The following is a 4,958-nucleotide window of genomic DNA, read 5'->3' as shown; positions in this document are numbered from 1 at the left end:
AGTGATTTTCCAAGATATTAAACACGAAAAAATCACATAGTTCCCAAAAGATATTTTTTCTGCCATACCATACACACATAACTTAACAAAAAGAAGACATACCAACAATGATTATGATAGAGTAGTAAATACCCATTTATTCTTAAACAAAAATTTCTGATTTGAGCCCTGGGTATGAGCTGCCTCTGTTAGGGAACGTTTTGTTGGTATTAGGATTTCAGATGAGTTGTTGCCCGATGGTAATTCAGGAAAGAAACAATTTTTAGATGGAGAAGAACAAATAGAAAACAGACACAAAGTCAAAATTTCGAATTTTACAAGGTTTAAAGAGATAGCACACACTGCCTCAATCACCACCGTTTATTTAAGTTTATGATAGATCTAATCCTAGCCATTCGTTATTAGCAGGAAGGGTACTGGTACAGAGGCGGAGCCAGGATTTGAACCTTATGGATTCGGAATTGTAATACTTTTAAGTTATTGGGTTCTAAATTAATAAGTTGAACATATTCAATGGATTTCTTAAGACAAATACATGATTTGAACAAAAGTTATTGGGTTCGGCGGAAACCGCATCTCGCATTCTTCATCTGCCCTTGTACTGGTGTCAAAACACTCCATTTGCACCATCAGGAAGCTTCCTGCCTACGTGTAAATAATTTAGATAGATTTATTTTTTGGAGAATATTCCTTTTTTAAGTTAGTTACACATTAGCTGGTAGATAGGAGACAAGTATACAAATAGGATTACATTCTTTCTTCTTCTTTTTGTATAAATTCATGTACAGTGCTTATTTTGAATACACAAAAAATTCAGCTACAAGTTTTTTCTTCATTCTTCTTATGAATTATAACATGGTATCATAGCACTAGGCTCGATCCCTTCCTCTTGTTTTCTGCTCTTCTTCTACCTTTCTTTTCTCGTTTTTTTATCAGTTTCAATAGCTACAATGGTAGGTCCATATGATTCCTCTATTGCTACCGTTGCTTCAAAAGCTACTAAAGCTAAAACAAGTTCAGGAGCTCTTCTTCGTGATATTTTTCATCCATTTTACCTCCATCCCTCTGATTCTCCAGGGATGCTCTTGGTCAACACACCCTTTGATAGTAAAGGTTGTGGAGTTTGGCACAGGGGTATTCTTATTGCCTTATCAGCCAAGAACAAGGTGGGTTTTATCGATGGGACTTTTCTTAAACCTAAGATCTCTTGTGATTCAATCAAGTCTTGGACAAGGACCAATGACATGGTTATATCCTGGCTGTTAAACACTCTGACTAAGGAGATAGCAGAGAGTGTTCTCTACTCTAAAACAGCTAGGGAAATATGGTTGGAGCTTGAGGAAAGATTTGGACAAAGCAATGGACCACAACTTTACCATCTGCAAAAGGAAATCAATGAGCCAGTGCAAGGTAACTTGGATATTGTTGGATACTACACTATGCTCAAAAGGCTTTAGGATGAACTTGACAGCCTTGACACTTGCCAATGTTGTACCCATGAGTGTTTCTACGGAGGAAAGTCCAAAACATATAAGTCACAACAAGATGTAAGGCTCATTTACTTTCTTATGAGACTGAATAAAGCCTATTCTGGACCTAGGAGTAGCTTGCTTATGCTCTCACCTTTGCCTTCTATCAATCATGCCTACTCTCTCCTTATCAGGGATGAGAAGCAAAAGAGAGGGTCACCTCACTCAGCCAACTGGAGAGATGGCTTTCATGTCTACAAAATAACACAATAGAGGGAGTAAGTTCAATACAAAGAAGACGTATTCTGAAAGAAAGAAATTAACACAGTTCTGCAGTTACTGTAAGAAGCAGAATCACACAATTGAAAATTGCTATAGGCTAATTGGGGTTCCAGCTGACTTCAAGTTCACTAGATCCAAGAAGTATGTTCCTGGACCTAAAAGCAATGAGTCCTGCTTGTAGAAGACAATGGAGATCAGTCATTCCAATCAGGGGATAAGCCAATGACACAAGATCAGTATCATAGCCTTTATCAACTACTTCAGAGTGTCAAGGTTGCTAACCAAGGAGATCAAATCAATGAGGATGTTATTTCTGCACATTGTGCTGGTATATTTTCTCCTCTTTGGCATTCTACTCCTTCTAGATCTTATATAAGTGTATCTTTCAATGCTACTTCTTGGATATTAGACTCGGGAGTATCATAACATATGACTTCTGATTCTTGTATTTTGTTTAATATACAAACTTTGTCTACACCAGTCTATGTCACTCTACCTAATTCACTTAGAGTCTTGGTTTATCAATATGGTTCTGTTTCCATTTTGCATGAACTCACCTTACAAAAGGTTCTGTTTGTTCCAAGTTTTCACTATAATCTGTTATCTGTTCATAAGTTGTGCACTCAGTTCAAATCCATTCTAATGTTTTCTTCTCTTAGTGCTATATTGCAGGCCCCTTCACTGAAGAGGCCAGTGGTGCATGGTAAAGTAAAACAAGGTCTCTACATTTTCAAGTCAAGCCGAGAAAAGGAGTCATTAGTAAAATCAAGGCAATTTGCCATTCTCTTCGTAATCAATACAATAGACATCAATTTTTAAATTTTGTTTTATCCTTAGCTTTAGTTACAAGTAATGTAAGCCTTTGGCATAACAGATTGGGGCATTTGCCATTTATTAATATGAAGAATATCAGTTCCATTCTTTATTGTGGTTTATCTTCTTATAAGCAAGTTTGTGATGTTTGTACTAAAGCAAGACAAACTAAATTGCCTTTTCCTTCTAGTTAAGTTACTACCAAGCATGTTTTTGATCTTATACATGTTGACACATGGGGACCCTATTGTTCGACCCAAACCAATGAACCGCGATGGGCACCCGGTGCCTTACTCAACCGAGTACCAATGTTGCATATTCTTCTTATCATACTATCATTGACAAATGGGCCAAACGGGTCGTCATGGGCTAACCAGAATAAACATAAGGGAATACTCAATATAAGACGATCCAATCTGATATAAAAACTTATACATATGACATACGGGCCTATAAGGCCAAAGTGATCGCTCGTACACTGAACATAGGCCGATAAGGCCATACAATCTTTCATATACATGACATCTGTCTACAAGCCTCTAAGAGTACATAAATATCATAAAGGTCGGGACAGATCCCCGCCATACTAATCAACACATGTCCTAATCATACTGACCAAATAGCAACTCCAAAGTAAATTGAGCGCACCAACACCTTCCGTTGAGCTGATAGCCTACTTGGAGGACTCTCATCCTGTCTAACGGGACCTGCGGGCATGAAACGCAGCGTCCCCAGGCAAAAAGGGACGTCAGTTTAAATAATGTGCCGAGTATGTAAGGAATGAAAATCAGTAAATAATAGACATGAGAGAAACATGGAGTAAACGACTCGACATGTAAGTCTAAATAGCTTTGTGAATCATTTCATATTTATAATGTTATGCATATGCATATAAATGTCATACCATGCATAGGTATATGCGTTCATAACATCATCAAGCCTCTGAGGGCATCCCATCATATCATCTCGGCCACTGTGTGCAAATCATCAATGTATACCAGCTGATCAGGTGGTGGTGCGTATATAACGCCGTAACCTTTTTCCATATCCTATATACATATAATATATGCGTATATAATTCTATCTGGTCATGGGTCAATGTTCATGTATAAATGAATGAAAGGCATAAAGAAATACGTTAATAAGATTCCTCAGAATGTCATAAGATCAATATGCCTTTGATTAATATCAAAAAATAAACTTTATCAACATACGTATTTTCTGAGACCCATGAACAGATGATAGAATAATAGGACACATGGAAAATCAAGAACATAGGCACTTCTAGTACTTCTATGAATAGAGTCATTTATGAAAGTTGTGCATTTACTCGCCGCGTTTGTATCATATGGATCATGCCAAAAGAAAAGAAGGGATAGCCTTAACATACCTGAGCCGGTTCTCTGGACAATCCCTCTAACCCACGACAATTGCGACAAAACATGTGATGTCAAGATCGAAGTAAGAAAAAATTCGTATGATATTGTTGAGAAAGATTTAATCGTGCTCTCTTAGAATTGCAAATTCCGTTGCTATTACACAGTATAATTTCGTATGAAAATTCTTGCTGAAGATCCGTCACTTAGAAGATGTAAATATCTTCATTTTATTGTGAATCTCGTTGCTAACAAATTTTGTGTGAATCCCGTTGCTAATACATGTCTTGGAGATTTTGATGTAAGCATCTCCATTTTATTGAAGATGATATGAAAATCTCACGTTACTTATCACATATGCATCTCTCTTTTAAGTTAGAGATGACTTATGTTAGAATGGATGTGGGGCCCACATACTAATGACTAAGCCACATAATCTACTTAAATGTGCCACCTCTCAATTATAATTTAAGAGTCAAAATTCTGAAATGGAGGGGGGGCTGCCACGTTTAAGGCTTATCCCAAGCCTTAATTAAGTTCTCACTAATCTTTAATTAATATGTTAATTCTCCCATTAATAAATAATTAACCAATTAGTCACATAATTAAGAATTATTTCAAATGACTTAAAATACTACTTACTTTTAACACACCTTATTCACCTTACTATCATGGTCATGTGGTACCTTATATGGAACTAGTCCATAAATACCGGGTATTATAGCTTGGACCGTATTTTATCCCAAATTGACAAACTTCGACGGAATTTATTTTCTTCGATTCACTTACCCTCTCTCCTTCACGAATTTACTTATCAATTGTTTGAAATAGCGTAATACTTATAATCCAAAAGTAATCTCATTCCTGAACTTACGTCGATTAACTTACGACGAAACTTTAACGTACGAAAATGCAGGATGTAACATCTTATTTCCAAGCTTTCATCAATTTACTTATGGCATACTTTCACGTATGAAAATATGGGGTGTAACAGTAATATCTCATTTCCGAACTTTCA

At 36.5% G+C, this 4,958-nt stretch overlaps 1 long non-coding RNA gene across 1 annotated transcript; it reads right to left on the bottom strand.

Annotated features, from left to right (window-relative positions):
* Positions 1-2,960: 2,960 nt before the first annotated feature.
* LOC138908796 (uncharacterized) lies at positions 2,961-4,339 on the bottom strand. Its single transcript, XR_011415204.1, has 2 exons — positions 3,955-4,339; positions 2,961-3,271 (listed from the first exon to the last, which is right to left on the bottom strand). It is a non-coding gene; the product is annotated as an uncharacterized lncRNA (long non-coding RNA).
* Between the last annotated feature and the right edge of the window lie 619 nt (positions 4,340-4,958).

The sequence above is a fragment of the Nicotiana tomentosiformis genome, chromosome 3 (genome assembly GCF_000390325.3).
Source record: "Nicotiana tomentosiformis chromosome 3, ASM39032v3, whole genome shotgun sequence".
Taxonomy (NCBI): Eukaryota; Viridiplantae; Streptophyta; class Magnoliopsida; order Solanales; family Solanaceae; genus Nicotiana; species Nicotiana tomentosiformis.
Note: the sequence above shows the minus strand (reverse complement) of the source record. Positions and strands in the feature narration are given on the sequence as shown.